At 42.4% G+C, this 26,977-nt stretch overlaps 1 protein-coding gene across 10 annotated transcripts in view; it reads right to left on the reverse strand.

The window, feature by feature from the left end:
* Positions 1 to 26,977, reverse strand: part of TMEM164 (transmembrane protein 164) — a 198,845-nt gene that overhangs the window by 101,056 nt on the left and 70,812 nt on the right. The window contains exon 2 of one of the 10 annotated variants that reach the window (XM_077889182.1): positions 545 to 610. The exons of 8 other annotated variants lie outside the window; for them this stretch is intronic. The gene's annotated coding sequence lies outside the window, so the exon portion shown is untranslated. Of the gene's footprint in view, positions 1 to 544; positions 611 to 20,095; positions 20,119 to 26,977 lie in introns of those variants that run through there. One more of the 10 variants, XM_077889184.1, reaches the window with a different exon arrangement.

Consider the following 26,977-nt stretch of genomic DNA (forward strand, 5'->3'; position numbering starts at 1 on the left):
CAAATGGAGTGGAAAGAAAGGACATTTGGAAGTGCAAACAAGGACAGTAGGAAGAGGGGAATGAATCTGAGCATATCCCAGCACCAAGTTGGCCCTTTTGTACTCCTGCTGAAATCTTCAGTTTAACACCTGAAGCAAAGGGCAAGGATAGGTGGGAGCAGCAGTGTGCTACCAGGCACTTCTACTTTCCTGTCATCTAGTAGCTGGGCAGGGCTTTGTTATTATTTTGCAGATGAAGGCACCTAATGGAAAAGGTAGGATTCCCTAACTTCCAGTACAACACTGTCTACCTCACACCTGACACAGTCCACACCTCATAGTGGCTTCTCTTCTTTAGCCTCTAGCTCTGCCCCTTGACCCAGCAGCACACAGAGAGTCACCCTAATGGCCTCACACCTGTACTACCACACAGCTCACACGATCCAGTCACTACAAGGTGAGGCTTCTCCAAACACAACCTAACTGGGCAGCAAATGATATTTACACAGATGGGCTGCACAGTCTCGCTTTCCCTGAAGTTGTGCTCATCTTGGCTCCAACCCACCTCATTCAGAACCAGGTCTGCGAGGATTTTATACTCCTTGGATCCTTAAAAAATGGAGGTCTTTTTCTGGAAAAAAAATGCACAGGTTCTGTTTCAAACCATACCCCCTTAGACTCCCCAGGAAAGCTCCCTATACTACTCCAAGGTTCTCCTTCCCACTGTTAAAAAGAAAGCCACAGGCCTGAGGTGGAGTCACTCACCCCAAAGATAACAAACCAAGACTTAATTGCCGTTTCAGCTCCCCCAATAGAATTTTAAGCCAGTCAATCTGGAATTTTCTGGTCAGCACCAAGGAAGTCCTCCTTTGCCCAAAGGAAGATTATGTAATCTACCTAATAAGACCCTCCGCCCTTCCCCCAGAAGGGAAAGTGACCTTGCTCCAAACAATCCTTTTTCTTTTTCTTTTCCTTTGTTGATAACTTCCTTGCCCCTTCCCCTTCTACTTCCTATAAAAACCAACCATTTTTGTACAATTCCTCTCCCCTTGCTAGGTGGGATTGCTGCCTGATTGAAGAATCTCTTAATAAAGCCAGTTAGATCTTCAAATTTACTCTGTTGAATTTTGTTCTTTAACACTGGAAATCTGTAAATTCAGCTCTTTCCAAAGCACACAATCTAGGCAGCTGTCCCAGTTCATCCTCGACCTCGGAACTGCTCTGGTTCCCCACGCAACCAACCTCTCCAACATCACTCATCCTAGTTCCTGTTCCTACAGTTATATCAGCTCCAAGTTCACTGGCATCATGATCCAGCCTCCCATTAACTGCTTCATCCCAACATTAGATCTGATAAACTCCCCATTTTCATAACACCTAAGGAAGATTAATTTTCATAACACCCAAGGAAGATTAATTTTTGTTCACAAGAGGAAGTGTCAGTACTCTGGCAATGTAATTGGCAAGAAGGGCCAGTTGCAAAGACCATCCTAAATGAGGGACTGGCCAGGTAAATCAGTGAAGTGAGTGGGAAAACTAAGTGAAAGGGGAAACCATGAGAGAGGACCAGGGGAGTGGTATTTGGCCTGGTACACAATCTTCTCATGCATGCCCAGCCCTCTGGCTCTAAGTCTCCTGGTCCTACCTCCTATGATGGTACACAGCCATCTGGGGATTCTTGAGTGCTTATAACCATTACCAACCATAGAGAAGATCCATTCCATGGGCTGCCCAAAGACTGTCCTCGGCTCAATTCACTAACAATCATATCCTGGGACCTGAATCCTCTCTCCCTGGACCACTGAGATAATCTCTTCACTGGTCTCACACCTCCAGGTACACTACTGGAAGAAAGATCTACCTAAAACACTGTTCTGATCTGCCACTTAAAATCCTTCAAGACTTGCCAGGATCTACATAAAAAGCCCAAGCTCCTTAGCATTGCAGGCAAGGCTTTCTCCACTCTGGATCCTGTCTACCTCTTCAGCCTGGAAGCCTGGTGCTTTGTGCCAAATTGTACCCCAAACATATTCCATGTCAATAAACACACTTCTACAACCTCATTTTTCTAATAGCTACATTTTGCTCAATTATACCGATATGCAACAATTTACTCAACCAACCTCCTCCTACTACACGTGCTGGTGCTGTTATGTCTAAATTTTCAGATCCTTTACTATTTCCTTAGTCTACATTTATACAGGAGAATTTCTAGGTCTTCAAAGGGAAAATACATTTTAAGGCTTTTAACCTATAATTCTAAACTGCCTTTGAGAAAATTTCTTTGAATTTATACTCCCACCAGCAACATATGAAAATGTGTTTCTGCTACAACCTGTTTGAAAGGCAAAACATGGAAGGGGAGCAGAATTTGCCACCCCAAAATATGTCTCTTTGGCATAAGGATTATTTTAGGCTAATTATTTAAAACACACACACACACAACAGCAGACATGGAAGAAGCACTGAAAAGTGAGTAGAACTTACCCTTTTGTGGGAGACATTTATACTCATAAGGGAAATCTCCTTTTGTAAGAATGGTCTCCCTCTGTACCAGGAAAAGAAGGATGACCCAAATTCTAGAAGCTCTTATCAAGGGAGAAGACACTGACCTCAACCTGCATAATGACCCCACCCTTAATTACCATGCTTTTCCTGGTCCTCTCTCATAACTGGCCTTGGGCCCTACATAACCCCCTACCACACAACATCTTCCTTTTGTCTCTAAGCTACAGATGGTATTTGAGTGGTGGCTTGGGCCATTTCAGGGAGTTACTCAATTTTCCTGGGTCTCTCCCAGGCATGCACAAGGTATACATGCTATTAAATCTCCATTTGCATTTCTCTCCTATTAATCAGTCTTTTATTACAGGGGTGAGCGGGTAGGGGAAGGTTTCAGCCAAGAACCTAGAAAAGTGGAAAGAAAATTATTTTCCTCACCAATAACACACACATACAACTTATTTCTTTAATTGGCATGTCTCAAATGCCCAGAAATGTTTGACTGTTTTTCAACATGTTTTTCGGACAGCCATATTCCTTCTTTGGGAATATAACATCTGTGGCTTTTGCCTATTTTACAACTAGTATGTTCATTTTCTAATTGAGTTTTAAGAGCCATTATGTTTTAGTGACACTTATACAGCTTCTTTGATATTTCTTGCAAATATTTTCCCCAGTTCATCACTGTGGTAGCTTTGCTTATGTTAGTTTTTTAATGTACAGAAGTTTTTTATCTTTATGTAATCAGACATATTTGTCACTTCCTTTATGGTTTCTGTCTTTGATGTCAGATTTAAATGTCTCACAACCCTGGGATTATAGAAGAGTCACCTGTTATTTTCCTAATTTTATTTTTAGAATTTCAATTTCTACTGCTAATATGATTCACTCTTCCAGAATGGCCTTTTCACCTTAAATTTTCTAGCTGATCCCTATTTACCCTTCAAATACAAAATGAAGCATCATTTTCTCCAGGAAGCCTTTGGTTAAATGCCCACCCTCTGTCTTTCCATTAACTCCTTCTGCTTACCTCTTTCTGAGAAATTACCATTTTTGTCAGTGTAAAGAACTTACAAAAAGAGAGTCTTCTTTCAAGAATTTCTACAAGAGGGAACTACAAATACCAATAAAGGGTTGGGTTTTGGAGTCAACATAATGTATTAAAATGGTTATAAGGTCATATTAAAACCTGAATGGTTCCCAGATGTTACAGATTGTAACCTGCTTGAATTATACCTTTAAAAAAATGGGGTTGGTCAACCACTGAAGTATTGAATAAGGAGAGTCATTGAGAGGCATATTTCGTAGTGTCCATACCCAAGCACTAGCCAGAGGCCAGAGAAGCTAAGCTCATAAACACCAAGCTTTCTGGTCCCACTGGCAAATTCCTCCCTATTAAGAGGATGGAAGCAGGACAGGTAGGTAGCATTGCTTAAGTGGTTCAGATTATGGGCTTCAGAGTCAAAACCAACTTGGGTCCATCCACTGGCTGGCTCTGCCACTCACCAGCACAGTGAGCCTGGGCAAGAAACTGGAGGAATTCCCATTTCTAAAATAGGGATAAAAACAGTATCTGTGTCTCACAAGGTTTGGGAGAGGATCAAATGCGATAAAGCAAGCAAAGCTCTTGGCGCAATGCCTAGCACATAGCTAGCTCAATACCTAACAGCTATAATTATTCTGATCTCAATAGAAAATCCATCCCTACTGTGAGCTACATCAGCAACAGCTTGTATTAAATTTCCAATTCATCTAACTTCACTCATTCTAACTCCATGCTTGCAGAATACTTTTCTGATACGTTATTTGGCTTCCCTCATCCAGCTGCCTATAAGATACTAAACTCCCCTAGACTCAGTTTCCTCATCTGTGAAATGGGGACTATCACAGGACTACCTCATAGGGTAGAGGTAAGGACTGAAGGCTTAAAGCACTTAGTTCAGTGCCTGGTGAAAGGGAATAAAGGGGAAGGGAGGAAAGATGAGTGGGAAATATCAAAAAGGGAGACAGAACATGAGAGATGCCTAACTCTGGGAAATGAACTAGGCATGGTGGAAGGGGAGGTGGGCGGGGGGTGGAGGTGACTGGGTGATGGGCACTGAGGGGGGCACTTGATGGGATGAGCACTGGGTGTTATTCTATATGTTGGCAAATTGAACACCAATAAAAAATAAATTTATATAAAAAAAAGATAGCTCTTCAAACAGGATTCCAACTGACAAAGGCAGAAGGAACGAGGGAACCAGGAAAGCAATGTGAGGCAAACACTGTAGTAATCACTGTTACAGGCAGAAGCTGTGGACGGCTGCTCGGATTAGTAATACAAGTATTATTTTTGCATGCAAGCTACTTGTTCATTACTAAGGAAAACTAGAAACTTCAGAGTGCAGAAATCTGACATTGCCCTGAGAGGCCTCAGTTAACATCACCAGGTATAAGACATATCATCGGGGCAGCCCAGGTGGCTCAGCAGTTTAGCGCCGCCTTTGGCCTGGGGCCTGATCCTGGGGACCTGGGATCAAGTCCCGCATTGGGTTCCCCATGTGGAGCCTGCTTCTCCCTCTGCCTGTGTCTCTGCCTCTCTCTGTCTCTGTGTCTCTCACGAATAAATGAATAAAATCTTAAAAAAAAAGACATATCATTGTGCACCCCCTGATATGATGCACAAGAAGGGTATAGCATCACTTCTGTGCTGTTTTTGTCCAAACTGCCCAAATCTAAGCAAGCAAAAAAAAAAAAATTGGATAAATCTGAATTAGGGACATTTTACAAAGTCACTTACCAGTGCTCTTCAAACTGTCAAGGTAATGAACGACAGAATGACAAACTGGCATGGATGGAAAAAACTAAGAAGATACAACAACTAAATATAATGTGGGATCCTAGATTGGATTGTGGAACGGTAAAGGGATATTTGTGAAAAATAACTGGTGAAATCAAAACAAAATCTACAGTTCAGTTCATAGCAGCAATGAGAATTTCCCAGTGTTCATGATTTTACCATGATCATGCAAGATGTTCACATTAGAGAAGCTGAGTGAAGGGTAAACAGAAAGCTTCTGTATCATCTTTACAAATCTTCTGTAAATCAAAAATAATTTTAGGGGTGCCTGGGTGGCTCAGTCAGTTAAGCATCCGACTCTTGATTCTAGCTCAGGTCATGATCTCAGGGTTGTGAGATCAAGCCCTACAACGGGCTCTGCACTGAGCATAGAGCCTGCTTAAGATTTTCTCTCTCCCTCTGCCCCTCTCGCCTTCACACTCACTCTCTCAAAAAAAAAATTTTTTTAACACAAAAGTAAAAAAACAGTAATGTCATCTAGTCAGCCTATTTTTAAACCTTGGCGCTTTGATGGGGCCCTTCCTTCTCAGCCCCCACATGTAGTCAGTCCCAAAGTCCTGTCATGTTGATGCTTCAACCTTTTCAATATATCTCACATTTATCCTATCTTTTCCTAGTTCGGTCCCTATCATTTTCTTTAACTATGATAGCAATTTCCTATCTGATCCCCAGGTCTCCAGTGTCTCCCCTCCTTTATTCTAGTTCATAAATTATTGTCAGGTTCTCAATTACTCTTAAAATAGGGCCCTCATCATATTATATTCCTCACTAAAATTTTCAGATGATCAATACAACACAATCACTATCAGAATCTCAGCTGACTTCTTTGTAGAAACTGACAAGCTAATTCTAAAATTCTTATTGAATTATAAGGGACTAAAAAAAAAAGAATTTTAAGAGACTCCAAATAGCCAAGACAAGTTGAAAAGAACAAGTAAAAGGACCCGCATTACTTGATTTCAAACGTCACTACAAAGCAGTAATAAAGACAGTGTGGTACTGGCATAAGGATAGACATAGTCTAACAAAATGGAGTTCAAAGTCCAAAAATAGACACAACTGATTTTCAACAAGGGTGCCAAGACCATTCAATGGGGAAATAGTCTCTTCAACAAATGGTGCTAATACAAGTGGATTTCCACATGCATAAGTATGGTTCTACCTCAGAACCACATGCAAAAATTAACTCAAATTCAGTCAAAGACCTAAATATAAAAAACTATAAAATCCTTAAAAGTAATAAAAACAGTAAATGTTCATGGTCCCAGATTTGGCAATAGATTCTTAGATGTGACACTGAAAGCATAAGCAACAAAAGAACAGGTAAATGGGACTTCATGAAAATCTTTTGATTCAAAGGACATTATTATGAAAAAAAAAGACAACACAAAGAATGAGAGAAAATTTTTGCAAACCCTATCTCTGACAAGGGTCTAGTATCCAGAATACATAAGACTCTTAAAACTCAACGACAAAATTACAAATCACCCAATTAAAAGTGGGCTCAAGATATGAGTAGACACTTCTCCAAAGAGGACAGCCAAATGGTCAATATGCTCATGAAAAGATGCTCAATATCATTAATCATTAGAGAAATGAAAAATCAAATTCACAAGGACATACCACTTCACACCCATAAGCAAGGCTAGGATAAAAAAGGACAATCAGAAGTGTTTGTGATGATGAGGAAAAACTGGAAACCTCATATAGGCGCACTCATTTTATCATGCTTTGCTTTATTACACTTTGCAGATACTGCAGTTTTTACAAATGGAAGGTTAGCAGCAGACTTGCATTGAACAAGTCTAACCATGCCATTTTTCCAAGTATTCACTTACTTTGTATCTCTGTGTCACATCTCAGTAATTCTTGCAATATTTCAAACTTTTTCATTATTTGTTAAGGTGATCTGTGATCAGTGATATTTGCAGTTACTGTATTGTTTTTTGAGTGCCACAAACTGTGCCTGCATAAGACCGTGAATTTTTTTAAGGATATTTATTTATTTATTCTTTATAAATTTTTTATTGTTCAATTTGCCAACATATAGAATAACACCCAGTGCTCATCCCATCAAGTGCCCCCCTCAGTGCCCGTCACCCAGTCACCTCCACCCCCCGCCCACCTCCCCTTCCACCACGCCTAGTTCATTTCCCAGAGTTAGGAGTCTCTCATGTTCTGTCTCCCTTTCTGATATTTCCCACTCATCTTTTCTCCCTTCCCCTTCATTCCCTTTCACTATCCTTTATATTCCCCAAATGAATGAGACCATAAGATGTTTGTCCTTCTCCGACTGACTTATTTCACTCAGCATAATACCCTCCAGTTCCATCCACGTCGAAGCAAATGGTGGGTATTTGTTGTTTCTAATGGCTGAGTAATATTCCATTGTATACATAAACCACATCTTCTTTATCCATTCATCTTTCGATGGCACCGAGGTTCCTTCCACAGGTTGGCTATTGGGAACATTGCTGCTATAAACATTAGGGGGCAGGTGTCCCGGCGTTTCATTGCATCTGTATCTTTGGGGTAAATCCCCAACAGTGCAATTGCTGGGTCGTAGGGCAGATCTATTTTTAACTATTTGAGGAACCTCCACACAGTTTTCCAGAGTGGCTACACCAGTTCACATTCCCACCAACAGTGCAGGAGGGTTCCCCTTTCTCCACATCCTCTCCAACATTTGTGGTTTCCTGCCTTGTTAATTTGCCCCATTCTCACTGGTGTGAGGTGGTATCTCATTGTGGTTTTGATTTGTATTTCCCTGATGGCAAGTGATGCAGAGCATTTTCTTATGTGCATGTTGGCCATGTCTATGTCTTCCTCTGTGAGATTTCTGTTCATGTCTTTTGCCCATTTCATGATTGGATTGTTTCTTTGCTGTTGAGTTTAATAAGTTCTTTATAGATCTTGGATACCAGCCCTTTATCTGAGAGGTCATTTGCAAATATCTTCTCCCATTCTGTAGGTTGTCTTTTAGTTTTGTTGACTGTATCTTTTGCTGTGCAAAAGCTTCTTATCTTGATGAAGTCCCAATAGTTCATTTTTGCTTTTGTTTCTCTTGCCTTCATGGATGTATCTTGCAAGAAGTTACTGTGGCCAAGTTCAAAAAGGGTGTTGCCTGTGTTCTTCTCTAGGATTTTGATGGAATCTTGTCTGGATGACAGCACATCTGTTCACAACATGGTTTGCTGAATATTTTAAGCCTACTGTTGAGACATACTGCTCAGAAGGAAAAAAAAGGATTCCTTTCGAAATATTCCTGCTGACAATGCACCTGGCCACTCAAGAGCTCTGACGGAAGCACACACAATTAATGTTGTTTTCATGCCTGCTAACACAACATCCATTCTGTGGCCCGTGGATCAAGGAGTCATTTTGAATTTCCAGTCTCTCCTAAGGCTATATAGCTGCCATAGATAGTGATTTCTCTGATGGATCTGGGCAAAGTGAATTGAAAACCTTCTGGAAAGGATTCACCTTCACAGACACCATTAAGAACATTCATGATTCATGGGTCAAAATAACATTAATGGGAGCTTGGGAAAAGTTGATCCCAACCCTTATGGAAGACTTTGAGGGGGTCAAAACTTCTGTGGAGGAAGGAAGTGCAGGTACAAGGAAAAACGCAAGAGAACGAGAATCAGAAGTAGAGTCTAAAGATGGGACTGAGCTGCTGCCATCTCATCATCGGATTTGAATGGCTGAGGAATTGCTTCTTATGGGTAAGCCAAGAAAGTAGTTTCTTGAGATGTAACAACTCCTGGCTAAAGATGCTTGAAGCATGTCAAAATGAAAGCAACAGGACTTAAAACCACCACCCTGATCAGTCAGCAGCCATCAACACTGAGGCAAGACCCTCTACCAGCAGGATTACAACTCACTAGAAGCTCAGATGGTTAGCATTTTTAGCAATAAAATATTTTTTTATTAAGGTATGTACATTGTATTTTTAGACATAATGGTACTGCACACTTAGCAGACCATGACATAGTGTAAACATAACTTTTATATGTATGGGGAAACCAACACATTCATTTAACTCACTTTATGGTGATATTTGCCTCACTGCAGTGGTCTGGAATGAAATCCACGGTACCTCTGAGGTATCCCTGTATACTGCTGGTAGGGATGTAAAATGGCACCACAGTGTGACAAAATAGTCTGGCCGTTCCTCAAAAGGCTATACATAATTGTCATATGACCCAGCAATTCCTTTCCTATGTATATGTCCAAGAGAAACATTCCCATAAAAACTTATACATGAATGTTCACAGCAGCCTTATTTATAACAGCCAGAAGGTAGAACTAACTCACTCATCAGTGAGTGAATGGATAAACAAAATATGGTATATCCTCTCAATGGAATATTACTGAACCATTAAAAGGAGTGAAGTAGGGGCTTCTGTGTGGTTCCATCAGTGAAGCATCTGCCCTCAGCTCAGGTCATGATCCTGGGGTCCTGGGATTGAGCCGTATGTCATGCTCCCTGCTCAGTGGGGAGCCTGCTTCTCCCTCTCCCTCTGCCTGCTGCTCCCCCTGCTTGTGCTCTTTCTCTCAAAGAAATAAAATGTCATAGATATAGATAGATACATACATACATAGATACATAGATAGGGTGAAGTACTGATCCAGGCAACAACAGCGATGAACCTTAAACATATACTAAGTGAAAGAAACCAGTCCATGAAGGACCATACATTATCTGACTCCACCACTTGGAAATGTCCAGAACAGGCAAATTCTATAGAATGTCCTCTATAGAGCAGGGAGGTGGGGAAGAAAAGATAAGGGTGAGATGGCTAAATGATATGGAACTTCTTTTTCAGGTGATGCAAATGTTCGAAATTGTAGTGACAGCCATACATACCTGTGAATACACTAAAGACCACAGACTGAACACTTTAAATGGGTGAATGGTACAGTAAGAGAATTCTATCTCAATAAACTATTAAAAAAAAATTTTGGATGGCTCCTTAATACTTGTTTAACAAAGTCCAAACTACTTAATTTGGCTTCCAAGTCTCCTCCCCCACCATCATCATATGACAACCCCCCCCCCCCACACACACACACACACTTCTTCACATGTCTTTCTATGGAAGCAAAATGAATTATTTGCCATTAGCCATATACCCCACCATTCAGTTTCCCATCTGCCTTCCCTCTTGCACTTCCCTTTCCCCTGTAACTCTGTCCTCACAATCTATTTTCCCATGTTTATTTCCTGTGTCTTTCATAAAACCCAGTTCAACTGCTCCCTCCTATGCAAATCTTTCCCCATTCTTCAACCTGCATATAGTAGGCTGACAAAAAAAATGATTTCCTGAAAGAATGAAGTTCAGTAGTCCTCCCACAGGAGGAAGGACTACCATGTCTAAACTGCAAGCAGTGATGCAGGACTCTCCAAAGGCTGAAGATACTGCCAGAGGATAATCCCATCAAAGCCACAACTGCACTTCTCTCTTCCTTTCAGAGTTGCAGTTTACTGCTTCAGCCCCCTTACTAAGTCCCTGAGAAAGTTCCAAACTGCTACTCTCCACCTTTCCCAAAAACCCTGCCCTTGATGAAAAAAGCACTGACATTATGCTAGGGCTGCCGAGTACAGTTGTGTAGGTTGTGCACTGCACAACCCTAGTGGCGCCATTCAATTATAGTCTATGTGAATGGCACCCTCTCCTAGGGTTGTGTAGTGCAAAGCCATTCGTGGCAGCCCTGCTTAGAAACATCAGTAGGTGGGTCCCCAGATGTCTCAGTCAGTTGAGCCTCTGCCTTTGGCTCAGGTCATGATCCCAGGGTCCTGGGATCGAGCCCCATGTTGGGATCCAGAAGACTGCTTCTCCCTCTCCCTCTGTTTTTCCCCTGCTTGTGCTCTCTTGCTCACTCTCTCCTTTCCTCTCTCAAATCAATAAAATCTTAAAAAAGAGGAAAGCCAAAAAGAATACTCAATGAGAGAATCACTGTTAACTATACTGCTATTGAGAAGTGAATATTTTCCAATTCTTATCAAGAAGAATAAAAAACACAGAAAAAGAACATTGTCATAGCAGGCACACAGTATTTGCATGGAGTTAGAAAACAGAAACATCCAGGAGAAAAATTGTCATTAATATTTTCCCAGCTGTGGAGAAAAAGAGGATACATGTTTTGATCAATACAGTGGCGTGATGTACCTACATTGTCTCTATTGAAACCCTTCAACCCCTGTTAGGTTCTGATTTTAGGTACCTAAAACAAGTCCCTGGTTAACATCACTTCGGGAACCTAGCTATCAAGAATGATATGACTGATAGACTCGAGCGTCATGTCTCTACGTAGGTCCCTTCCCCATCATCAATCCATTCTTCCACCTTGTCATTTATCGTGAAGTCTTGTGAAGTCTTCTGTAAGGTTGCAGAGTATGAAGCCAGCCTCCCTGAATGTGCTGCTAAAAATCAGGCACTGAACACACAAATCAAGTTGCAGACTCTGGACTCACATCAACTCCACTGAGGCACAGATACCCTCTAAAGCTCAGCCAGAGCAGCCAGCCAGCGAGCCCCACCCCCTGCCCCCAGGCAAACTGCAAGTAGTGATGCAGGATGCCCCAAAAGGGGAATCATAAAAGGCTAGAAATATTAGCTGTAAAGACTGGTGAGCTGCTGGTCGAGACTATATATGCCCGGCCCTGACTTGGTTTCTCTTTCTCTTGGGCCCTCACTCCAGCAAAGTTCAGCCTCCTACGGCCACATTTCATTCCACATCTCCTCCTGCCTCCAGAGACTTCCTGGATCACCAACCAAAACTTATCTTTCCTTTTCTGAACTGCATTTGTGCTTACTGTAAGGAATACTTACAGTGCTATACATTCATCACTACAGTGGTCTCCCACTATGGTTAATAATAATAATAGAAGCAGCAGTAATAAGAGTAATGGAAGTACCTGTGCCTGGCCCTATGTTCAGCACCTTCTGTGTATTGTTTCATGTATTCCTTCCTCACAGCCACCTTAGGAGATGAGGGCTATTTCCCACCCCGCCCCTGTTTACATAGGCAGAAACTGAGCTAATAAGGAAAGTAACTTGCCTAAGTGCACACAACTACTAAGTACATGTAAGAGTCAGGTTTTTTTTTTTTTTTTTTTTTTTTTTTTTTTTTAATGATAGTCACACAGAGAGAGGGAGAGAGAGGCAAAGACACAGGCAGAGGGAGAAGCAGGCTCCATACAGGGAGCCTGACGTGGGATTCGATCCCGGGTCTCCAGGATCGCGCTCCGGGCCAAAGGCAGGCGCTAAACCGCTGCGCCACCCAGGGATCCCAAGAGTCAGGTTTTGAACCTGGGACTGTCCGATTCCAAAGATCATGTTCATAGCCAATGCTGCATCCTGTCTCCCCTATATGATACTTTGCCTTTTAAAGAGGTGACTCTGCATCCGCTCCTCAAAGTGTGTAACACAATGTCAGATACATAAAAGTTTCCCAGGAAACATGTGCGAATGTGACTCTGCTCCCTGGTCAGACCCCAGCTGAGGACACCAGCTGGAAGAGAATGGAAGAGGGGTAGTGTGGACAGAGAGGTTCAACCTTTCAAGGAGCCACGGGGAGTCCGCCGCCTCTGACCCATTTAAGAGAGGATCATGCTGCTGACTTGACCTCAATCCTAGAAAAATATTTAGAATAGAATGACCTGGTTGTCTTAAAACATTTCCAGACAACTCTGAGGGAACAGAGCCTAAGCCAACCCCATGGGAGGGATGGAGGGTATCCAGTTCCCCGCAGGAAGGAGACCAACTATGTCAGGGTCACAACCACATGGGCCAACAAACATTTGCAGAGCTCAGCAACCGAGAAGCTACCTGACCGTGGTCAAGAATCTTGGAGGGTGGGAGGGGAAATAGGAGCATTTTTAAAGGAGGAAAGTTTTTCCAATTTCCTTGAGCCCCAGTTTTTGTCAACTTTAAAAATAGGCGTGAAGATATCTACCACTTACAGGGTTGCTAAGGTATAAAATAAGAACGTAAAACAAGTATCGAGGGCCTGCTGCCTGTGTCTGTTTGTCCTTGCCAGGGTTCTGGGCTCACAAAGATATGTGGTACATAGTTCCTGGCTACAGGAAGTTCACAGTCCATCTGCAAACATCTTCTGATCTATAATACTGCTAGCACTCGGGCAACCAGTGAGAAAGCTGGCCGGTGGATGACCCTAACTTCTGGCAAGGCCATTTTGTCATGTGAAAATTCTGGTGGGAAAGAAGAAACTCGCCAGCAAGGATCAAGGCTGGGGAGTCATGGCTTTGCTTCCAATCTCCTGTCCACACCTCTGTATTAGAAGACTGGGGAAGGGAACTCTCACTCACTATTTGGAAAGCAATGCATGTAAACCCTGTTCTTTTCCTTCATCACATTACCATTTCTTACTTTATAGCAGCTGTGTTTTATTTTTTTCTTCAAATGTCCATCTTCCCTGCTAGGCTGTCAGCTCTTGGAGGGTGGTGGCTGTGTGCTGGTCCTTATTAAATACCCAGAAGCTAACACAGTACCTGGAACATAGGAGATGCTAAACAAATACTTGTTGGATGAATCAATGAAATGGCCACATAGATGTCCCTTGGTATATGGGCTACACTTGGTCACTCTAAAATACCCAAGCCTTGTTTATGCATAGAGTGCCTCTCAAGATTTCTCAGCAACTGGTAATGGTGGTTTGTTTCCAGAAAGAAGAAATAGTGGGGAAGGTGGAGGTTGGAAGGAATCCTACATCCTATTCAGTTCCTTTCAAATTGTTTTGAGTCTTTAAATAACAACTAATTGAACATAAAACCTGCAGGGAACACATGCTGATAATGGTTAATCTCTGGGAGATAGACTTCTCAGGGGCTTTTTATTTGTCATGTGTCCTATTCTTATAATGTGGCAGGCTTGGATCAGGAACATGCATTGCTTTCATGATAAAATCGCACGATAAAAAGGCAATTTTGCAAAGAACAGAGATATGGTGCCTAGCTCTGCTAACCACTTGGGGTATGAAAAGGGAGGCAGCTAGAAGTTGGGGTGGGTTCAAAAACCCAAAAAGCTTTGTCCCAACTGTACTGGGGGAGTGAAACTGCTGTTCCTCCCCATAGATAAGCTCCTTCTTCAAGCAACTGGAAAGATTTATTTTAATCCCTGAGATGGCCTCAAGCCACTGTTTAACAGCCTAGACACCAAGCCAGCTAGATAATTGGATTTTTTTTTTAAGGGAAGGTGTCGCTCTTTTGTCTGTGGTGGTAATGACAGGGCACTCACAGTGGGCTTCTAACTCCTTAAGCCTTCCTGATCCCATCTTCTAAGCAGGAAAAACTAAATTATAGAAAAGTTGATCCTACTTCAACAGCCCAGAACCCAGGTATTCATTGGGCTTTACTGTGAAAATTCAATGGTTCTAAATGCTGAGTGTGGATTAGATTCGTCTAGGCAGTTCCTTGAAAATTAAATACCAATGCTTGGGGCCCATTCCTCAAGACCCCACTCACCTAGTTGGGCAGGGGGCCGAGCAGAGTCATTGTAGAGCATCCTAGGGGATTTTCATTGTACAGCCACATTTGCCAACCACAGTTCTCCCCACTGCTGACACAAGCAGCCCAGTAGCCTTGAAGAGACAGTCCTTACTCAGTATTTCTAAAACTCTCCTTCCTTTGAGCAGGATATTCCCCCTCAAAAAAAAAAAAGGCAGGCCGAAAAAGTGTAACCAAGACAATAGGCTGGGAGCACAAAGAGATAGGTCTTCTGTGATTTGAAACCAAAGGAAGCAGAAGAAGACGAGCAGAGCAGGCTGAACACAGATGCTGAGTAATGGACAGAAAGGTAAAGTTTAAGAAAACATGGTGTGTGAGCCAGCGCCCAGATGGTGGCACCTCAAACTCCTGTTTCATCATCCAAACTGGGTGCCTTGACAGAGGCTCTTGAGATAGAAAACAATGGAGGCACTCGGGTGGCTCAGTGGGTTAGGCCTGCCTTCAATTCAGGTCATGATCCCAGGGTCCTGGGATTGAGTCCTGCACCAGGCTCCCTGCTCCGCGGGGAGTCTGCTTCTCCCTCTCCCTCTGCTCCTCCCCCCTACTCATGCTCTCTCTCAAATAAATAAATAAAATCCTAAAAAAAAGGGGGGGTGTAGAAAGCAACCCTAAATTAGCAAACTATATCCTTAAAGAACATACTTTCTCCAGAATCCCACTTGGGGTGAGGGAAGGCAGGATTGGGAACCTCTGCTTTGGTGTAGGTTACAAACTAATTTTTGTCCTCCAATCCCTCTCTCCCTTCACTACCTGCCCTGACCCTCTAGCAAAGCAGGGAGGACAATGAAACGTGAAATCCACATGTGCTTGGTTTTGTAAGAGAATGCTCTAACTCCATCTGTGCTCTGACCATGGAGCTCAGGTTTTGTTCCCAAGAAGCAGGGAAGCACGGAGATGGATAAAAGGGTTGGGGCCGCTGCAAATTCAAAGGCACAGAGTTGGCCTTTTGTTCTCCTTTTCAGGCAGGGTCTATTCTGGAAAGCAGACATCAAAAGGAAAATTCAGCCAGCAATGAGCTGAAATTGAACAAAATGTGATGAGGCCTAAGGGGAAGGAGGAGAAAGAAAGAAGAGAGAAGAAGGAAAAAAGGGCTTTTCTTTGCCAGAAGGGGCTCTTTTCTGAAAACTGCCTCGAATTACAGTGCTTTCCACATTTGGTTCACTCCAGGAAGCTTTGCATTGTACCTAGAACCAAAATGCTTTTTGCCACGTTATAAGGAAGAACTGAGGCAGATGCAAATGGCCCAGAATTTAGGGGCTTGGTAGACACAAGGGAGAAGGAAATGCATGACTCTGGGAGGAACCCTTCTAAGCACATTCTGTTTCTCTTGGTCCAGACAGATGAGAGTTTAATTCAGAGTGATGTGGAAGCAGGGCCCTCCCACCAGCACCCCCAACAAGCAAAACTGCCCTGAGCAAACTGTTAGTGGCTGGAGGAAATACAAAACCATACGGTGACCTTTTCTTAAAGGGACTCTGGGAATGGTGCCTTCCTTTATTATTTATTAGGATAAGGATCCACTGGTCTCTGGAGGATTTGGAGTGGTCCGATGGCAGGACGCTTGGCTCTGACAAGCCTTTGAGCTTTTTGGCTTCTGGCTTTATGATTTTTTTTTAATTAGCCATGTGCCAGCGGTTTCCTTCACCACAGGGAGAAATAACTAGCCTGATGGGGTCTCCCGAAGCATGGCCTCCTGGAAAGCACACATAAGTCATTTAGACACTTATTTCTGCAAGAATCATACATAAGTCATTCAGACACTTATTTCTGCAAGAATCCAACTCTGAGTCACACACCTAAACCTGGAAAAGCACTCCTTTCCCTTCCTCTCCAGAGGCCAACAGATGGGCCTTTCTCCTAAATGCTTTTGAACTTCACTTCTGTGACCCATTAGGCCATGTCCTTTCATTAAGTCCTTCGGTAGCTTCTATTCTGAGCAGAAGAAACCCACAGGAGTCCTAACAAGAAGTGCAAATAACATTTAGCAACAGGTATTTAAGGCACTATATAATTTTTAATAGCCAAAGCAGGGCTCCAAACCAAATGGCCTGCAGGCTCCTCCTGGCTTTGCCAAACTTCATAAAACTAACAACAGAAGCAACATTTTAGCAAATCTTGTGCTTACCAATTAAATGCTCAGTGGTATAAAAAAAAAATCTAAGTGGTTATTATCATTGCACCAGCAGAGCAATTTCGGCCAGTCGCATAATCAAGAAATACCCACTGAGCATTCAGTCGTGTTCTACACTTACTACAGATGTGGGATTCTAGAAAAATGTAAAGCCATCTGTTATGTCTGAACTCCACAAGAAATGCCTTGGGTAAGCTGTACTCCCTGAGTTCCCCTCCAGGCACAGCAATAATGAGCCAAACCTAGAGTACAGAATGTACTTGCTGTATTACCTCATTTTCCTCTTTCCCCCAAGCCAGGCCCCAGCAATGACCCTGGTCAAGTGACTGGAGACGGCCTCCAACATCCATAGACAGACAAGTTGTTGCAGGGCAGGCAGACTTTATATTCAGAGAATATCTACTTCTTGAAGAAAATGCAATGGCCTGAGAAGGAGAAGCCCAAGTGGTAATCCCAAAGCAGATACTAGCTAGTGGGCCAAAGACCTGCCCTCTCCAAATCTCTGAGCCCATGTCTGTAAGAGGCTAGGACTAGACTGGTGCTTTTCTCGGCAAATTTTAGCAGCCATGGGTAGATGTCCTCAGGTGAGAGAGGTGGGGCAAAAACACTGAAGTTTGCAAATGATTCACATATGCATTCCTCTGCCTGTTCTCCCCCTGATGGGTTTGCTTCCTGGCTCACATTCCTTTAACACTCTATTCAGTTGGAGAACAAAGGTAAGTTAGAGACAGCATTGAGAATTCTGCATAGCCTATTACCTTCTTACTGATGTGGCCCTTAGCTGAGTCTGTTGAACCTGCGAAGATCATCCATTTGTGGCTCAGCAGCCACAAAAGGGTTGAGAACCCCTAGACTAAATGATTCATTCACTTGCCACACAGTTATTAAGAACCTGCCAGATACAAGGCTAAGTGGTGGGGATAATGCAGCAATTAATAGACATGGTTGTTGCTTTTGTGGAGTTTTCAGTCTGGCAGGAGAGAAGAGAAATGACATGAAACACACAAATCATCCTATAAAATAAATGATCAGAGTGATCATTGTGATCAGAGTTCTGAGAGCCTGTAACAGAGCCATCAACTGAGTAGCAGGCAAGGGGGTAAGGGGGTTTTCAGGCAATGGGAACAGCATGGGTAAAAGTTTCCATGGCCCAAATGTGACACAGACAAGTCTAAGGGACTCAAAGTAGCTCCTTTGCCCTGGATCATAGAGAATGCCAGGGGAAACATGGTGCCTGGCTGGCTCAGTTGGTGGAACATGCAACTCTTGATGTTAGAGTCATGAGTTCAAGTCCCACACTGCGCACAGAGCTTATATAAAAAAGAGGAAGGGGGGGAAGGAAGGGAAGGGAAGAGAAGGGAAAGGAGGAAGGAAGGAAGGAAGGAAGGAAGGAAGGAAGGAAGGAAGGAAGGAAGGAAGGAAGGAAGGAGAGGGAAAGAGGGGAAAGGAAGGAAGGAAGGGAGGACAGAATGGGGGGGAGGGAGGGAGGGAGGGAGAGAAGGAGGAATACTGAAGAAAGAGAGAGGTGGGGCGGGGGTGGGGGAGGGAGATGCTGCAGAGATGAACAGAAACTAGATCATGGAAGGCCTAGGAAGCCAGGTAGAGGATTTTGAACTGTATCCTCTCACCATAAGACCCTAGGATTCTGCTCATAGACTGAAGCTAGGATGTGTGTTTAGCACCACAGGCCTGAAACCCTGGTGCTTTTTCCCATTAAAAAAAAAAAAAACACTGTCAGGAACCGTCATTAGGGGCTGGGGACTGTACTTCCATTCTACTCCATATTAAATAGACTTTTGCCAGCTCGTCTGGGAACCTGACCCCCAAGTATGCTGTGTCCATGGGAAAATGCTATCTGAATTCTAAACAGACTTCCAAAGAAACTTTTGGAACAAAACCCATTCAACAGTTGTTTGGGAATGCCTGGAAAGCAATGAAATACAGGACCTTGCTTTACTCCACAGAGCCAGTATTTGGGGAGGTGGGGGGAAACTGAACACTCTAACCACAGTCTTAAAATAAACACAATATCCTCATTTTGATTAGGAGGGTTATATTTAGGTACAATCACTGAATGGCATCATGCAGTTCCTATTTATATATTTAAATTACCACAAAACCTCAAATATGTTGGCGATGACTAGCTATCTTTACTCTAAATAGACAATGCAGAAACAGAGAAGAGGGGGGTCTCTTTAGAAGGAAACATGAAAACAAAGCCTATAGCTTACACACAAATCATCCTACATCTCTGCTTAACCAACTCTCAGTCCTCAAGACAGTAATTCAACAAGTGTTTGAGGGTTGAGTACCATCAAATTTTGCACAGTTGTGGCACTTCCATCCTTCTTCATGGTCCTTTCAATGGAGAATCCCTATCTATACTCAAAAAAAAACACCCCATGGCACCTGCCATGCCCCACTTCCCCCACCCCCTCCCAGGTCTACTAACAGTGAGGGAAAACAGAAGTGTTGGCAATTTCCCAGAACTACCCACCAAATCCCTGCGGGTCATTTTATAGATTGGCCATTCTCAAAGTTGGGTGTGCATAAATATTACCTGGACAGGGGTACATTACAATTCAAAGTCCCAAGCCAATTCCCTACCCCATACCTGGATTCAATAGGTCTGATGTGAGGCCCAGGAATCAGCATTTTTAATAAGCACCGCTACCCCATGCCACACACACACACACACACACACACACACACACACACACACCTGGATGTAAGTGGCTCAAGGACCAAACTTCAAGAAACTCCATTGGAGATATCTTAACTAGCTGAGTCCCAAATCCTGAACTGAGAATAATGGTTGCCAGTCAGGAAACTGGCTGGCTCTGACACCAAACACCAGTGGAGGGTAAAATAAATGGGAGAGGAAAAACCAGCATCCCAGTCAACTTGCCCCCAACTACATTTAAGTCTTTAAGAAAATCCCTTATTTTTACTTCAATCAAGCAGATGGCATCACCCTTCCGCTAATGTCCTACAGGCACCAGAAAAGGAACTTAAGAGGGACCTTTTAGAAGGAAGGTATAAAAAGTGGGAGAAGAAACAATGTTAATTTGCTTGGCCCTGCCCCAGCTTTTTTGAGCCTCCTTACCTCTTCTGCTAGTTGGTTTCCATTTCTGAAACTCAGCACTGCTGTGGCAGGGAAGAGAGGCCAAGATGGGGCAGTCTTCTATTATTCACATTAATGCTTTCCTCTATTACATGAATAATCAAGAGTTGACTGGAAAGAGTAATAAATCAAAGGCAAATATTCCACTGAGAGGTTACATAGGATAAAGAAGGTCCCCTGTTGGTTGAGAGCTGTGAGGTGATAAATGAACAGTCAGGATCCCTGCCTCTTTCCATTCTCACCATTTGCCAGGAACACAGATTTAAAGCTCGTATGTCAGCACCGAGCTTGAGAGAAATAATGAGGTATCTGTGTTTTTCCACTGCTCCCCATAATACCTAGAATAGACTTTGGAACAGCAAAAAAAAAAAAAAAAGAATAGACTTTGGCACTTAATGTTAACACTGAATTTTAACCGACTGTTGTCGACTTGCCCACAAAGTCTACAGCCGAAAGGGTCAAGGCCTAGATCTGAAGTGATGATTTATTTTATTTTTTTGCAGTAAGAACATTTAATGTACGATCTACACTCTTAAAGTACACAATACAGTATTGTTAACTATAGGCACTATGTTGTATGGCAGATCTCTAAAACTTGTTCATCTTGTACAATTGAAACTTTATGCCCATTGATTCGCAATTTCCCAGCCCTCCATAATGCCTAGTAGCCACCATTCTACTTTTTGATTCAAGGAGTTTGAGTCTTCAGATGCTTCCTATAAGTGGAATCATCTAGTATTTATCCTCCTGTGACTGGCTTTATTCAGTTAGCATATTATACCCAAGGTTCATCCGTGTCCTAGGATATGACAAGATTTCCTCCTTTTGGAAGGCTGAATAATATTCCTTTGTACATACATATTCTTTATCCATTTATTCACCAATGGACATTTAGATCATTTCCTACATCTTGTCTATCGTGAACAGTGCTGCAGTGAACACTGGCAGGCTAGTATCTGAGATCACGATTTCAATTCTTTTAGATAAATGCTGAGAAGTGGGATTGCCAGGTCATACGACAGGTCTTTTTTTTAATTTCTGGAGATACCTCCATACTGTTTTTCCATTGCAGCTGCACCATTTTGCATTCCCACCAACAGTGTATGAGGATTCCAGTTTCTCTACATCCTCACAAAACCTTAAATCTTTTTTTCTCCACTATTATCAAACCACGAAAGACAAGAAGGGTTGGTCTGGCCATTTTTATTGTTAAGAAAAGAATCTTATTCCAGCTGGCTCAAGAAAAGGGAGGTTTATGATGAGAAACAGAAACAGGTATCCCATGAGAATCCTAGTGCAGGAGAAAGCTTGGCCTCAGGAGAACTGAAAGGTGGTTCTGGGTTCAATGGGGAACAGTTCCTCTGTCTCTTGGGGCACCTCTATTCCTCTTGGTAGCTTATTCATGTTACTCATGGGTTCTGTCTCCTAACTCCAGCATGGACATGGCCTACACAATGATCCCCTCCCTATCATCTTTTGGCTCTTGTCCCTGTTGTGAACTGCCTTACTTAGTCTCTCAACTTCATGATTCTAACTTCCAAGGAGAGGAGTATGTTGGCCCAGCTCATCTTGTCAAACCTATGTTGCTTGCCAGGTGACAGACAGGCTGTTTTAGGGACAGGTGGCCAACTCTTAGTCCAATCAACCCAAGCCAGGGGTGGGCAGGTTCTCTGGAACATATGGCTGCTGCCTCCCAGCACAGCTGGCACAGAACAGTTTGCCTTTGGAGGGGATTATGGGCCAGAAGGCACAGTAAAACATAGATGGTACAAGCCTGATGCTTAGCATGTAATTTGAAAGATAATGGCATGTCCATTCATGAACTTCAAACACCCATATTCTTACCTTTTTGGTTAGGAAGAATGATAGCCTCTAACCCCATCCCAAACCTCTTCGCCCTCTGCCCCTACTAAACCAACTTCTCCAAGCTGGTAGAAGAAGGCGCATATGTTATATTTCAGGAGGAAACACAATGCTGTCAACAATCTGAACAAGGGGTAGTGAAAGGGGAGGTGGGGGGGATAGGGTGACTGGGTGATGGGCACTGAGGTGGGCACTTGACGGGATGAGCACTGGGTGTTATACTATATGTTGGCAAATCGAACTCCAATAAAAATTATACCAAAAAGACCCAATCTGAGGTAAGGAAGAAAGGGGAAGAGAGCATGAGATAAACGAGTGCTTATCAACTGCTGCCACTGGCCTTTGGCCCATCTCTGGGCAGGCTTCTGGTCAGTTCACTTTACACCCTATGATCATCTTATCCTTCCTCTAAGTTTCTCCCAGTGCCATGTGAAATCAGCGTTCAATGTTAACTAGAACAAGGCAGGCAGGCAGCATCACAAACTGACAGATGGCAATTGGGAGCTTATCATTCTTGGATTATTTCATTCCCTGGAATGGGTACTTGCCGGAGAATAAAGCATGTTATTTTGACAGCCACCTAATAATGGCTGTCAGACACTTCTACTACTTCTACCCTTCCCCTAGATAACCTTCTTTTTTCCTATCAATCCTCAGTTGCAACAATGATAAATGCCTCGCCGGATAAAGTCAATTGGAGTTTTGCTAGTGACAAGTGCCTGGACAGAAGAGAAAACAAACACAACCACTGAGAATACTCAGAAACCAACAAGTCTGAACAGTTAAGAAAACCTGGTGGTGGCCATCGTGCAAAGCCAGTAACAGATTTAGAGGAATTCAAAGGCTGTGCTGCCATGAAGACAATGTTTCTCCAAATCAGACTAGAGCCTACTGGAGTTGGAGAGATTTTTTTTTTTTAAGATTTTATTTATTGAGAGAGAGACAGCAGGAGTCGGGGGAAAGGAGGAGGGAAGAGGAGAGGGAGCAGCAGACTCCCCTGCTAAGCAGGGAGCCCGATGTGGGGCTCAATCCCAGGACCCTGAGATCATGACCTGAACCAAAGGCAGACACCCAACTGACTGAGCCACACAGGCACCCCTGGAGAAAAAAAAAAGTAAAAAGACTAGAGCTCCAAAGCCATGAAGACATGTGAAAGGATTTAATGTGTACTCTTATCTCACCACTATCCTTAAAGGGCTGAAGAGATTTCCTGTAAATCTTAACATTGATTATCTTATCATTCCAGGTAAGTTCTGGTAGCTCTGGAGCAGCGAGCAGACAGAATGATGTGGTTTTAGGTACCCAACAGTGGTTACCAACTTTTTTGTGCCATGTGCTACCTATCATCCCTTCTTCAAAATAGTCCTTTACCATCCCTTACACTTCTGTCACATGAGGGATACTAGATAGCCGAGATAAGGAATGAGATAGGTCTCTATGCACTGGTGTCCATCTATGTTGTCAAGTGAAAAAAGCTTCCAATTGTAAAGCATCATCCCATTTTTGTAAAACAATAAAGGTGTCAGGAAAAGACATAATAAATGCTAGCTGTTAATGATCATTTCTGGTGGGTGGGATTATGAAGGATTTTCACTTTCTCTTTTTGGCCATTTCTGATTTGCTTAAGTTTTCCTTATAAAACATATGTGAGGTTTTTTTTTGGTGGGGGGGATTGTGTGTTTTTTGCAATCCAGCAAAGGATATTTTGAACTCCCACAGTTCATCAATACATGGTACAACCATGGCTTTAGCTTTCACTTCAAGTTTGAATAGATTTTAGGAAAGATGGAGGGTACAAAGTAACAAGTGTCTCTGGGGTTAGAAGAAAGTCATTCACTCTGTTTATGGTAGTCGGCACTTAGTAAGTAAGTAAATCCCCTGAATAGGACAGAAGGCAGTGACACATGTATTAAATACTTGGAACATGTCTAGCATGTGACATGCTCAACAAATGGTAGCTTTTCTTCCTTCCAATGAGAGAGCTTAAGTATTGTAATTGAAAATTATATTCATTTACTTTTAGTTGTAACGTCTACAAATTCATTTTAAATACTTTCAACATAGACACTGTGACACGTCCGTGTTTGTGTGTGTGTGTATGTGTGTGTGTGTGTGTGTGTGTGTGTTAGTTTCACTCTACACTGTAGGGTGTGTGGTTAACATTCAGTGGTGTGCTGGAAGCCCAATAGCACTTGCTAGCAAGACTTGATTGTGCACATTCTCTTCCCACTCCTTTATTACTTTAATAACAACAGATTGGTAACTTGAAATGGACCATGGAAATTGGCAAACACTCTAAATCAGTGCTTTAAAACATTTACCAGAACACTGCAGTTAACATCTGAAAAACCCTACTTGAGAATACACACTCCAGGGGTGATTAGTTAGCAACTAAAATCTCTAATCAAAGCCCACAATTGTAAACTCCACAGTAAAACAACAAACCATTCAGTTTTTAAAAAATGGGCAAAGGATGTCAACAGACATGTCTCCAAAGAAGATATGCAAATGGCAGAAACACAGAAAAAGGTGCTCAACATCATTAGTCACTGGCAAAATACAAAACAGCACCCACAATGAGATACCACTTCACACCTACTAGGATGGTGAGAATTTGAAAAATGGAAAATAAATGCTGGATCGGATGTGAAGAATTTAGAATCCTTGTACATTACTGGTGGGAGTAACAAATGGCTCAGGTGTTTGTGAAACTATTGTGCAGCTCTCAACAAGTTAAACACGGGATTGCCATATGACCCAACAATTCCACTCCTACGTATACAACCCCCAAAATTGAAAACAGGGCGTCAGACAGACACTTGTAAGCCAGTGTTCATTGCAGCAGTATTCACAATAGCCAAAGAAAAACAAGCCAAGTGTCCATGGGCAGATGAGTGGATAAACCAAATGTGGTATATTCACAAAGTATCATTTAGCCTTAAAAAGGAACAAAATACTAATATATGCCACATGCATAAGCCTTGAAAACGTTATGTGAAGTGAAATAAACCAGACACAGAAGAACAGATGTTGTATAGCTCTACTTCTTTGAGGTACTCAGTTAAGTACAGTCTTACAGACAAAAGGTGGAACAGTGTTTACCAGGTGCTGTGGAAGGAAGCAATGGGAAGTTATTGGGTACAGAGTTTCTGTTTGGGGTGATGAAAAAGCTTTGGAAACAGTGTTGATGGTTCCAGAACACTGTGAAGCCACCGAATGGTGCACTTATACAAATGGTAAAAATGGCCCATTTTATGTCATATATACATTTCACCCCCATTTTTAAAAATGAATAATACTCCAAAAACTCTGAATTGTGTACTTTAAATGAGTGACTTATATGATATGTGAATTATATCTCAATAAAGCTATTTATTTTGAAAAGCCCACAAACAGGTAATGGAGAATCTGAGGGGACAGGGGGCGATGGAAACAATTCTTGATCTTGATCATGGTGTATGCCTTTGCCAAAACTCACAGAACTGTAGCCTAAAAAGAAAGCAAAATATACCTTAATTGTTTTTAATGGAAAAAAAGCCACACTCAAATGCTTCAGCTCTAAAACCCTTCAGATGGCTTGTTAATTACAACAATGGATATTAGAAATCCTACTTCATTGAGGAATGTCTTGGTGTTTGAGATAGGTAAATCAGTTAGAAATATCATTCAGGTACTCCCACCCTTGCATGAATTGGATAGAAGACTCTAGTGGGCCCAAGGTCCTTCACCCCTTTGGAATGACACCTTAGGCTCAGGAGATGCAACAAATCTCATGCTCTGACACTTAATTTGAATGTGCCCTTTAATGAGAAGGTAAGCTGAATCCTACCACTAGAATATTGCCACATCTACCTCCAGGGAACTTTTCACCCAAGAGTGGTTGGAAATAAGAAGAGAGGGAATGTCTTCTGGGCATAGAGATCAGGTTAAACGACTGTTTTCTGCCTGTTAAATAATGTTTCTGTGGCAAAATTAGATCTGAATTGCTTTCACTATAATATATTGGTTGTGGGGAAGAAACCTACCTCTTAACCACCGGAGATATCAATGATACCAACCAAAATAGAATCTCAAAACTGTGGACAGCCAAACTGGATTAGGTCAATTTGCAACAAAAACTTTTGAGACTTCTATACAAACAGGGGTGTGTCTGATCTGAGAATTCACTTCAAGCAAAATCCAACCAAAGGGATTTTTTTTTTCCAAAGGGATTTTCTTAAAAAAGTCTACCTTCCCATTCTGGCTGTATGGCTAGCAGGGATGAGGGAATGTGCATTGTTTATGTTTGATACTCATTTACAAGGTCATACTATTAAATGGATTTGTTTCATGGAAAGATTTCCTATTTGATCTGTTGTTTGCAGAGGTGTTTTCCTAAGAGTCAGAGCCAAAATTCACAATATGGATCCACCAGGGCAGGGGAGTGGGGGGAGGGGAGGATATCTAGCAGTGGCAACTCCCTCATTCCAGCTTAAAGTCAGGACCCATATGTCAGTTTTCATGTATGTCCTCTAGCCTCAGAAGCAACGGGGTCTTAGCACCTCAACCCAAGCAGCTGGTAGCCTCTGATGGTGGGTGACCACAGCAGGAAGGAAATTCAACTAAACAAGAGAATGTGAGGACCAGTAGAAGGAAGTAAGGAAAGAGACCACTCAGTTCTTTTTTTTCTTAAGTCACATCACTCTGTATTCTGTCATAATAAGAAGTGACTATATACAACTCCTTACAATCAAGACAGGGAGAAGCTGCTGGGCACCCTCTTTCTAAGTGAAAATGACACTGGTTCCATTTCCCTGAGTATTTTATAAAAGGAATATACCCACTCGTTCCACTAAAAGGAAGCTGTAGCCTAAAAATTAGGCAGACTTGCTTTAAGCAAACATGCTACATTAAAATCAAGATTTAACCACCGTTCCAAAGGCCATAATTCACATTACCAAAGGATTTTCTTTTTCCCCCAAGAGGCTCTCTACGGAATTCCTTACGTTTGCAAGCTGCCCC

This window comes from Canis aureus, chromosome X (assembly GCF_053574225.1).
Source record: "Canis aureus isolate CA01 chromosome X, VMU_Caureus_v.1.0, whole genome shotgun sequence".
NCBI lineage: Eukaryota > Metazoa > Chordata > Mammalia > Carnivora > Canidae > Canis > Canis aureus.